The sequence below is a fragment of the Geotrypetes seraphini genome, chromosome 7, assembly GCF_902459505.1.
Source record: "Geotrypetes seraphini chromosome 7, aGeoSer1.1, whole genome shotgun sequence".
Taxonomy (NCBI): domain Eukaryota; kingdom Metazoa; phylum Chordata; class Amphibia; order Gymnophiona; family Dermophiidae; genus Geotrypetes; species Geotrypetes seraphini.
In genome coordinates, this window is record NC_047090.1 from 160,666,014 (window position 1) to 160,678,513 (window position 12,500).

The 12,500-nt window shown below is 40.7% G+C and overlaps 1 protein-coding gene across 2 annotated transcripts in view; it reads right to left on the reverse strand.

Annotated features, from left to right (window-relative positions):
* The window catches only part of TECPR2 (tectonin beta-propeller repeat containing 2), a 132,865-nt gene that overhangs the window by 11,909 nt on the left and 108,456 nt on the right, over positions 1 to 12,500 (reverse strand). The window lies entirely within an intron of this gene.

Genomic DNA, 12,500 nt, shown 5'->3' on the forward strand with positions numbered 1-12,500 from the left:
ATTCTATAAATTTATTTCTTGAGATTTACAGTATTAACTGCCTTTTACAAAGAGATTTACCCAAAGCGATTTACAGTACATTGAATAGTAATCAGGTAATCGTAAGTATTTTCCCTATATATAACTAGCTACTTGCCCTGGCATAAGAACACAAGAATAGCCTTAATGGATTAGACCAATGGTCCATCAAGCCCAGTAGTCTGTTCTCACGGTGGCCAATCCAGGTCACTAGTACCTGGCCAAAACCCAAGGAGAAGCAACATTCCATTCAGAATCCTAAAGAATAGGAAGATTCTGGATTAACAAAAGAGTATCAGGATTCCGGGACCCCAAACAGTAGCAACATTCCAAAACCCCTAAGAGTATCAAGATTCCAGAATCCCAAAGAGTAGCAACATTCCATGCTACCGATCCAGGGCAAGCAGTGGCTTCCCTCATGTCTTTTTCAATAAAAGACTATGGACTTTTCTTCCAGGAATTTGTCCAAACCTTTCTTAAAACCAGCTACACTATCTGCTTTTACCACAACCTCTGGCAACACGTTCCAGAGTTTAACTATTCTCCGAGTGAAAAAATATTTCCCTGCAGTTTCATTGAGTGTCCCCTAGTCTTTGTAATTTTTGACAGGGTGAAAAATCCATCCACTTGTATCCGTTCTACTCCACTCAGGATTTTCTAGATTTCAATCAAATCTCCCCTCAACCTTCTCTTTTCTAAGCTAAAGAGCCCTAACCATTTTAGTCTTTCCTCATACGAGAGGAGTTCCATCCCTTTTATCATCCAGGTCACTATTAGAACCTTTTCTAATGCCACTATATCTTTCTTGAGATAAGGAAACCAGAATTGAACGCAATACTCCAGGTGAGATCTCACCATCGAGCGATACAGAGGCATTATAATATCTTTAGTCTTATTAACCATCCCTTTTTTAATAATTCCTAGCATCTTGTTTGATTTTTTGGCCGCCACTGCAGATTGGGCAGAAGATTTCATCATATTGTCTACAATGACACCAAGATCCCTTTCTTGGGCACTAACCCCCAAGGTGGACCCTAGCATCCGATAACTGTGATTTGGGTTATTCTTCCCAATATGCATCACTTTGCATTTGTCCACATTAAATTTCATCTGCCACTTGGATGCCCAGTCTTCCAATTTCCTAAGGTTCGCCTGCAATGTTTCACAATCCGCATGCGTTTTAACAACTTTGAACAGTTTAGTGTCATCTGCAAACTTAATCACCTCACTTGTCGTTCTAATTTCCAGATCCCTTTCCCTTTCATGTTTAATCACCAATATTTTGAAACTCCTACAGCTCAGCAGGCTTCACCATTACAGTATAAAAAAATACATCTAAAATATTTATTTATTTATTTGTACCCAAAAATGACCTTTTATATGCATAGGCATGACTGATTAAGTTTCCAGTAAAAGCTGGCATGGCTTCCAATGCCTGGTACTTTTACATAGACTTTTCACCTACAGTAGTTCTGAAAGGAATACCGTATTTTTCACTACATAAGACGCACCTGACCATAAAACGCACCCTCCTGTAGAGGAGGAAAAACCAAGAAAAAAAATTCTGAACCAAATGTGCCCTGTACCCTGTCCCCCCTCTGGTGGTCTAGTAGTAGGCTGGTACAGGGTACGTCTAGTGGTGGACATGTCTAATGGTAGGCATGTGTAGTGGCAGCCAGCCAGCTCCCAGCCAGTGCCAAGCCAGCCAGCCAGCCCCCAGCCAACCCCAAGCCAGTCAGCCAGCTCCTATCCCCTAGCTGGTGCCAAACCAGCCAGCCAGCCCCAAGGTAGCCAACCCACCCCCCAGCCAGCCCCCAGTCAACTCCGCCAGCCAGCCAGCCAAAAGGCAGACAGGCACACCCCCCCCCCCTTTTTTTGCCATCCCGGCAGTCCAGCGCACTTTCTGCGCTCCTGCCTCGGTTCTCCTGCTCTCTTCAGCAATGTCAGAACTGGCAGGCAGCCATTCAGAGTGCAGTGCGGGACCAAGCAAGCACGCAAAAAGCTGTGTTGTGCTGCTGCCAGAAGAGAACAGGGGAACCGCGGAAGGAGCGCGGAAAGCGCGCTAGAACACCAGGATGGCAAAAAAAGGTATGGGTTTTGTTTGTTTTTTAACATTCGCTCCTTAAGACGCACCCTTATTTACACCCCCTTTTTGGGGGTGGACAAAGTGCTTCTTATGGAGCAAAAAATACGGTAAATGGTTTTCCCTTTGAAAATTATCCAAGAGAAAAGGCACCTGAACAAATGTGGATTTATTTATTTTACACATTTATGCCACACTTAACACTAAGGCCTCCTTTTACAAAGCCGCGCTAGAGCCTTAGAATAGCGCATACTAAATTGCTGTGCGCACTAGCCGCTACCGCTTCCTTTTGACTAATCGGTAGATTTTCAGCTAGCGCGCACTATAGCACGCGCTAATCCGGTGCGTGCGTTAAAAACGCTAGCGCACCTTTGAAAAAGGAGCCCTAAGTGGCTTACAATAAAAATAATAACATAAAACCATCTACATAGCATCTACAAACTTAAAATTACTTGTCTTTTCCAAATCCAAGATCAAGGTTAGTTACAAACACTTATTTTTACCGTGGATACTTTTTCCAGTAAAAAGAACTCATTTAGGGGCCTATTTACTTCAGCATGGTAAAACTGTTGCGAAAATTAATCAGTGGTTAACTGCAAAGCCTCTGTGCCTAGCATTTTTTCCTATATAGTTAATGCAGAGCAAAAAACCCCAAAACATTTATTGTGTATGACTCATAACAGATCAATTAACACTGCCTACTGTTATGGTCACAACTCATGGTAAATTATGATTTGTTAATTTGCAATACATAATCCATACTCATTCCCCAACCATTTCCATGCTATGCACTTAACACAAATTAGCACACACGACGTTTTAAACCACTGTGGTAACTATTACTATAGTTCTGCACTTACAGTTAGTTAATGCATAAATTAGCATGCACTAATTAACGCACTTTAGTAAAAGGACTCCATAGTTTTGAAATTACAAAACTAAATTTGTCGCCGCCTTCCCTCTCCAAGTCTCACCAAACCCCAGCAAAAACCCAAGATAGCTAAGTCTCAAGAAAACCGATTATCTTGATTTCTGGTTAATCTCTCCTTTCAATAAGGGACATGACTAGAGGGACAGAAAACCTTTTACAAGTCTGATACTCAAGTCAGTCTGTTTCTGGTGGTATGAGTTTCAAACCTTTGCACGTTATATGCTCTTCTAAGTCATGGGGTGAGGGATGGTGTGTCAGCTGTTGAAATGTTTAATCCAAAAGACGTCAGTGCAGCATCACATGGAGTCTCATATCACCCATCAACGTTTCAGGATGTTCCTGCCTTTAAGGCACACTCTGATATGTCAAAACCAATGCCATGTGCCATTTTAAACCTTTATCTTTTCCCTTTTGCAAATACACCTGTGAAAAGTAGTTACCCAAGAAATGTCTTATGCACAAGATGTTAGAAAAGAAATCTGTAAATTAGATGCAGTGACATTCTTCACTGTCATACCAGAAAGGTCATTAGACTGTGTTTAGAAACCTTGATACTGATAGTGTAATTCTAATCAAAAACAACTTTGCCGATACAGCTGTTCAAGTACTCTGAGGAAGTGTATTACTAGGAAAAGGCTGAGCTAGCTTACATCATTCATGCTGCTGAATGTATGGCATTTACAGAAAGGTGAAAGATCTCAAACAGCTAAACAGTACTATGGACACTTATGACAGTGGAAACTATTTCAAAAACTGCTGTATGTTTACCAATTTAATGAAATGGTTGTAATGCATGAAGCCATAAGACTTGTTAAAACAGTGGCATAGCAGTTAACAGCAGAAAGAGACCAGTAGGCCTATCCAGTTTGCCCATTTATTCTTGCTAAAGGTATACCATATATCCCAGTAACAGAAGCTTGACAAATTGTAGGATATGGTTCTTTATTCAAGTCTGTTCTTTATCTTTTGCTTTTCTCCAACAAATTTATCTCAGTATTAAGTATATCCTGCCTTGAACTTTTCTGGATTGATACATTTTGAACATACAGAATTTTTTAGACAACTAAGAATCCTCAATTTCTATGGAAAAAAATGCCAAACCCTCCCAATTATGCGTATTCCCTCAGCTGAGAACTAGAGGCGGGGGGGGGGGAGGACTCTCTGCGTTGGGGCTCAATGAGCATTCCAGATGCAGATGTTGAACCAAAGCCTCATTTGCTAGCGGTTCATTGCCTGGAGATGCATTTATTTATTCAGTTTTCTATACCATTCACCCAAGGGAGCTCTGTTTACATGAATTTATTCAGGTACTCAAGCATTTTTCCCTGTCTGCTCTGGCGGGCTTACAATCTATCTAATTTACCTAGGGCCTTTCCAGGAGAAGCAGTTATTAAAAGACTGCTTAGCACCCAGGAGGCTTTGATGCTCATATGGGTAGCTCTTAACCTTTCCTCTGCACTTTGGGGCCATCTCCAAGTAAAAAGTCATTGAATAGTAATAAGGCAAAAATACAGAAGAATAAGCCCAAGCTGCTTACACATCACAACAGATGGCAGCCATCTTGGATCTCCCCTCCTGTGTTACAAGTTTTTTCTCTTGATGAAATATGTAGAACAGCACCTTGGGCTTCCTTGTATACTTTTTATAGGGATTATCATTTGGATGTTGTGGTGTGCACAAAGCTTCTTTTGAGGCTGTACGCAGCAGTGTCTAATGCTCACCCTGTGTAAGAACTGCTTTGCTACATCTCACAAGTCTCTGGATTCATCTGCTGATGATGCAAAGGAAGGAAAAATTATGTCTTATACAGTAATTTTCTTTCCTTTAGTCCTACCAGATGAATCCAGAATCCCACCCTGTCATCTTTAACATCGGTTCAGCTCTTGCTTTCAAGTGATTTCAGTTTGTGATACTTTGTTTGTTAGTGATTTAGAGTTCTGTGATAGGGTTCGATTTTCCAACTAAATTTTAAGGTGTGGAGGAGTGTATATTTTGTATGGTATTTTTCCTTTTGCTTTGTGAAGAGAAATGCTGATTGACCAAGGAGCATGCCATCCTACGGGAAAGAGCACATTTCAATGCTTTTTATCTCCACCTGCTGGTAGATGGGCACAATCCACAAGTCTCTGGATTCATCTGCTGCAACTAAAGATAAGAAAATTATCAGGTATTGATGGCATGTATGCTATTTGGGCATCTTACTGTTTTTGTACAGTTAAACAAATTTTAATTTTTTATGTCAGCCATACCTAAAGTGCATCACTTTGGGTGAATCTCTTCATAAAGGCAGCTAATAAATACCAATAAATACATAAAATCATCATCCATGTTATCTCATTTAAGCTAATGCAACAGAACACCAAATAGGTCTACACTGCTCTCTCACCATCCTTTCCCCAAACAACATCAGAAAATGACAGCTTTTCCGATTACAGCAGACTAGCTTTTGCTGACTCATTTATCTGTACTATCTGGTTTGACACACTCAGGTTGTGTCTAGCCTCTCTGGTGTTGTTGAAATTTTATGTCTACATGGTAAATTGCCAAGCTCCATAAAAATGTATGAAGCTGATAAAAAAATAAATAAAGCACCAGTGACTTAAGTATATTATTGCTACTGAAAGATACCAGACTGACATAAATGGAGACAGACGCCCTTTCTTTACCCACAGAAGAGTGCAAATTTTCCCCACACTGATCTGCCAGTGCATCTCAGCCTTATTCTAGAGACTGACAGGGGAATGGGGAGACATGCGTAACCGCAGTAAATATACAGTAACAGGAAGTCTGTTAGAGAATATACTGTGGATAAGGGAGTGGAAACATTTATTGCTCCAAAGGAATGGTATCAAATTGGTTCCTGCGGTAAAAAAAAGGAAAGGATTTAATGCTGATTTTGCCATGTAGCGTGTTCCTTCCATTTCTGCAGCTGCCCCATGTTTTCTTCAGGTCCTCCCAAAGCAAACTCTGAACTGCCTCCTATGCCTTTCTTCTACCACACCTTGCAGAGCTGCCACTACTCCCTGCCCTCCAACCATGAAGTCACCTTTGAAGGGTACTGTCATTGGACTGGTTTTGTTTATTTTGTCCCCTACTGCCGCATCACAGATAAATAATGTGCTTTGAAGGTGTGCCATTTTGTGGGCTTTGGTTTGATGGTAGTGGCAAGTGGTGATGGTGAGATGAGCAAGTAGCAGTGTTCACACTGTACTATGGTTGAACTTCAAGTTCTTTGGCTACAGTAAGCACTTTGAGGAACAAAGTAAGCGATACCCTTTCAATTTATTTTAGAGAGGGGAAGAAATATTGGACAAATGGGGAAACTTAAGCTTTGGGGATGGGGGGCATCACCGGGGAATGATGCCTTTCCCTGTCTGAGTCTGTAAGCATTGGATTGGCTATAATCACGTATAAATTACGCTGAAAATGTTACATGCCATAAACCCGGAAAAGCTGATTGCTGTCACGCCACAGTAAGTACTAAAGCTTTACGAGGGCTGTTCAAAAAGTATCAGACCTTTATTCATAAAAAATACTCGTATTCAGATACAACAATCTTATACTAATCTCTTTCAAAGTAGTCCCCTTGGGCTGCCACACACTTCTTCCAACAGTTCTGTCACTGTTGGAAGCAGCACTGGAATGCCTCTTTTGAGATTGCTCGCAACTGGTCCGTCGCATTCTGCATGATGTCTTCTCTTGACTGAAATCTGGTCCCTTTCAAGGGCATTTTCAGCTTGGGGAAAAGCCAGAAATCACACAAGCCATGTCGGAAAAGTAGGGAACCTGAGGAATCACAGAAAACTCCATATCAAATGTGAGGAATGGGCAGGTGCGTTATCGTGATGGAGTTGCCAATTGCCTGCTGCCCACAGGTCCAGCCGTTTGCATCTCACAGTGTTACAAAGGCAACGCAGAATCTCTTGGTAGTACCCCTTGGTGATAGTTGTGCCGTGTGGTGCGTACTCATGATGAACCATGCCTCACTTGGTCAATGACAATCTCATTTCTGGATGTTGAGGGCCTACCAGAACGTGCTTCACTCTCCACTGATGTGCGGCCATCTCTGAAGCGGTTGTACCACTCCTTTATCTGTGTGGTGCCCATTGCTTCAACCCCAAAGGTCTGTTGAATCTTGTGGATCGTTTCCACTTGGGAATCACCAAGCTTTACACAAAATTTAATGCAGTAGCATTGTTCAACTTTTTCTGTCATTTTGTCAAAATTGAAAATCCGACGGTGCTCACTTACACTTCCTCACTCATTGACTCACTCACCCAGCAACTGACAGCTTCTTAGGTGGGAAAAAATTCAAGAATGCGCATTAGGGTTGCCTAAATATGTGCACCAAACCACGCCTCTCTAACTTTATTTGTTTTTGCAAGAAAAATTAATGTGATATTTTTTGAACAGCCCTCGTATTCTTATTTTATATATTTGGTGTCAATCAGCATATTTAAACAGATAATATTGCTTTGTAGATTTGCAAGATAACTGGTGCAGCCTTTTGAGTCCTGAGGAAGCGGCAGAAGAGCCGTGAAATGTTGACTAGACTTACCGATATAATTTTAGCTGACTGACTGGATACTAGTTGTTTTATTAAAAATAAGATGACTCGATCCAAGATGGCCGCTGCATGTCTGCTGCAGTGAGGACGCCGTCGAAAGTTTCCTCTAACTATGCCGAAAAGACGGAGAAGGAACGTCAGAGGAGCCTCCCGGCGACCCTTAACTCCAGCGGTTACCATTGATGATTTTCTCCAACGCCTGCAACGGGAGCAAGAAGAGTCGGGTGCCAGCTCGCTGGGGACGCCGCCGGAGAGTAGCGCGGTGGTGAGATCCCCTGGGCTCGATGTCACTCTCAGCCCCGACATCAGGATGCCACCCCTTCAACCAACACCGCAAGCAGCTAGCTCTCCACGGGACCAGAATGCACCCGAGGAGGTAGCTTCTTCTTCGTTCCCAGAGGCTAGCATGGAGGGCTTGCCGAACACAACAACGCAGAGTGACATGCTCTCTCTGCAAGGACTTGCGACCGGGACAACAGAGGCTGGGGGAATACAAGACGCCACTGAGGTAAAGCTAACTTCAGAACATTTAGATACTACACCATTACAACTTTTTTCACCTACAAAACCCCCTAAAGTTACACTTGATGCATTATGGGACTTGGTAGTGAATTTGGGGAATTCTTTAAATCCTCAAATAAAAAGTTTGGACAAAGAATTAAAAGAACAAAAAGAAGAAATAAATGTCTTAAAGCAGGATATTTCTCAATTAAAGTAAGGAGCTAATGTCTTTGAAACAAAATCAAGATTTGCTGGTTAAAGATAATATAATACTCAGGAGGAAATTGGAAGCTCAGGAGAATAATGGTCGAATTAACAATTTGAGATTTATATTCAACTTCTCCTAGAGAAATGGTGAAAAGGTATTTTATGGAAATATTGGAAATTCCTGAAAGCTCCTTACCTCCTCTTACAAGAGTGTATTACCTTCCTGCCAAGCCCCAATCCAAAGAAGAAGGAAATATTGAGGAACCCCGGGAGAGATCATTGGACATTTCCGCAATACTGGAACAATCGGATAGAGAATTGGCTGTTCCAGCCACTCTCTTGTTGTCTGTCGCTTTGGCTCCAGACAAGGATTGGATATTAAAACTTTTCTTTAAAAATAGGTCCAAAGACTTCCTGGGACATCATATTCAGATTTTCCCCGATGTCTCTAGAGAGACTCAAAAAAGAAGGAAAGAATTTCTACTTCTAAAACCTGGAGTGACTCAAATAGGGGGTATTTTCTTTCTGAGATATCCATGTAAATGTGTGGTTAGATATTTATCATTGAAGTATATTTTTACAGAACTGTCTCAACTGATTAGTTTTCTCTCAGCGAAATGTCTTGAAAAAGGAATAACAGCGCCCATGGAAGGTTAGCTCCCCGCACTGTAGTAAGACATGGATTCTCTTTTAATTAATTTGATTTATATTTGTCCTACTCTTTAAATCTTGGATCCAATATATGGAGGACTAGTGTGTGATCAGCTAGATCATTATTACTTTATTTATCTATTTTTATTTCAAACTGAATTATGATTGTGGTATATCTTAATTTTGGAAATTTAGTTCAGTATGTTGTTTGATCTCACTTTACTGTACAAGATGTATATGCTTGGTAATATTGTAAAATTCTATAAATAAATAATTAAAAAAAAAAAATAAGATGACTCAAAGTTTATTCTTTAGATAAAAACCTTTTACCAGGCAAGGGACCCAACAAGTAAAACATTAGATAAAAACCTTTTACCAGGCAAGGGACCCAACAAGTAAAACATTAGATAAAAACCTTTTACCAGGCAAGGGACCCAACAAGTAAAACATTAGATAAAAACCTTTTACCAGGCAAGGGTCCCTTGCCTGGTAAAAGGTTTTTATCTAATGTTTTACTTGTTACAAATAAAGTCTGCCTGCATCGTGTACAAAGTCTGCAGTTTTTTGCTTTGTTTGCTCTCAAAGTTTATTCTTAACATTTATTCACATGTGTGCAGTGAAAAATCACAATTGAACTGCACTGACAATTGATTCGAGTAATTGGCATTGTGGTATACCATTGAATTAAAGTTTTTTATGCCGATGATGTGGTTGGAGGTTGGTAGGGCATACATTTCCTCACCACTATCCTGAAGCTTTTTCTTTCATTCTGAGTGGTTTATTTAGCATTTATTACAGGGTGTTTATTGTATTTGTATTGGTATTATATCCCCTGCTTCCTTGTTGTTCAAGACTTGATGGTACCAGTGGACTGAAAGCACATGCAACAACTTGAATCTTGTGTTGGTTCATGATCTGAAGCATGATGATGGCTCTGATTCTCCAGCTGCTGATGTAAGTGGCCTGGTGTATCTAGATTTTATCAAAGCCTTTGACAGTGTTCCACAAAGACTGAGTGCCCTTGGGATGTTTGAAGAATCTGTCCCTCTCTACTCTCTCTATGCCCTTCATGATCTTGTAAGTCTCTATCATATCCCCTCTAAGTCTCCTCTTCTCCAGGGAAAAGAGACCCAGTTTCTCCAATCTCTCAGCGTATGAAAGGTTTTCCATCCCCTTTATCAGACGTGATGCTGATGATAATGTTTTGACATTTTTGAAAAAAACAAGCAACAGAGCTGGCCTAAACTGGCAAAAGTTGCACGGAGAATCTTGTGCATTCCTGCTACCAGCACCGTTTCAGAAAGAACATTTTCTATTGCAGGAAGGACTGTAGAATAAAGGAGAGCTAGATTAAATCCAGAGACTAAGGATGACTTGTTCTTCATCCATGGATTAAAAATTCAGAACAGTTAAAAGTATAGGTTATGCTGGTACAGGCTGGGTGTTTCAAAGGGTATATTTCTTCCCTGCTAGGGCGTACAGAGCGGGTTGTATTTTGTCCTCCCTGAAAATTTTAACAGGGCGGATTACTGATAGATATGATATTTGCTGCAATGCATTTCACAGAATTCTGAGATATTAATGAGGTTGGAAAGGCAGAGGGAGGAAGTTAATTGCATCAATTGGGTTTCTGTGGCTGTGCTGGAAAGAGCTATAACTACAGCTCAGGCTCTTTTTGGCGTCCTTGTAAGTGGGGCAGGGAGGGAGTATGGGTGAGGGGAATGGGGGGTTTGTTGATCCTTGATCTGTATTATCGTTTTCTATTTGTGATTTATAAATGACAGCTATAAAGAAAATTGTTTCTTTTTGTACTTTAATAAAAAGACAAATATAAAATCATAACTGTTTGAGGTTTGTATGGATGGGGACAGAGTCCATGGGGATGGGAACAAATTTTTCCCCTTGTCATTCTCTATTCTGGTAGCCCATCTTCTGTGACCTCTACATTAATGGTGCTAGCAAAGGATCCCATTAATGCCAACTTATGAGAATGGCCTTAATGAGGTGAACTGTCAGCTCCGGGCCCCTGAATGCAGGACTGGTAGTACTGCCCTGATGGCGGCCCTGCGGCACACCAGGCAACATCTCACGGCACACTAGTGTGCCGCGGAACAGCGGTTGAAAAACACTGATGTAGTAAATGGAGTGGCAAATACCCGAGAGATTGAGGAGACAGGTTAAAAGAATTGTGCGAAAGAAAAATACATCCAAGTAAAAATACTGAGGAATGTCTCTCAAACACAGTAAATAACACTGGAGAATAAAAACAAATTCTATAATGTAAGGTGCAAGGATGATAAACAACAACAAAAAAAAACCTTGAGTTACATGATCAGTGGTGAAATTCTTACATACCATCTACAAACCAATATTTTTGTACAATTCACATCTAGACAAGCAGACCTCTTGATTTCATTTATCTTTATACAGTTTTGAGTATAGATACTTTGAGGTTTGCATCTGCTCCTCTCACTCTCTGCCCTCAGCAAAGGACAATTTCTGAGGTCAATTCCAATATTTACTATGTGACTAGCTGATCAACAGAAGAGGCATAACATAATATAAAAATCCATTTATATACCGCAATACCTTTCAGTTCTAAGTCGTTTACAAAAGAGGATTAAAAAAGATGTACATGGACAGCGAATTATAAGCTCATTTATAAAATTTGTCAAATAAATAAGTCTTCAACATCTTCCTAAAAACTTGATAAGAACTGGAACCTGATATCAACTTACTGAAACGCTTGGCCCAAGAACTCACCTGATAAGCTAAGATTCTATGGAAACATTGTTTGTAAATACAGCCTTTCACTATGGGAAATGTAAATATAGTAAGATTATGTAATGTCAGTTTTCTATCTGCAAATTTAAAATGATCTACAAGATAAGTTGGCACAAGGCCATGTAATAATGTCTTACAGAAAGTACAGCCCATTTTAAAAAGTATCCTTGCTTCAACTGGAAGCCAATATAACATCCGATAATATTTTGTCACGTGCTCAGATTTTTTTCAAGTTAAAAATAAATCGAACTGCTGTGTTCTGAATAAGCTGTAGTTTATTAAATATTCTTTTTATAAGAAGCCATCGCTTCTCCCTGCTTCTCCCTTCTGAAAGAAGACAAAAGAATAGCCCTAGTCAGAGCAGCAAAGATAGGGGATGAATCCTTATTGTACAGGACACCTGGCCATGCCCTGTTCTGCCCCCACACAAACCTCCCTGAGCTCAGGACCGTGTCTGGAGGGCATCTGCACCTGCCAACATGATGTCATGTGCATGCATACAATGTCACTGTGTCAATGTCCACGCATGCGCACATGTCCTCCAGACACGGCTCTGAGGTCAGGGACTTCCAAAACCCGGACAAACTACCAGATTTTGGTGTCCTCTAAAAAGAGGACTGATCCCGGATGTCTGGTAACCCTAGGTAGCAGTGTTTTACCTGTGTGGCCTTTGGTCCTCACACTCAAGTCACTTTAAGGACTCTGACTGGTTCATGCTTTTAGCAGAGCCAAGAAAATTCTATGTAGAGAATGACACA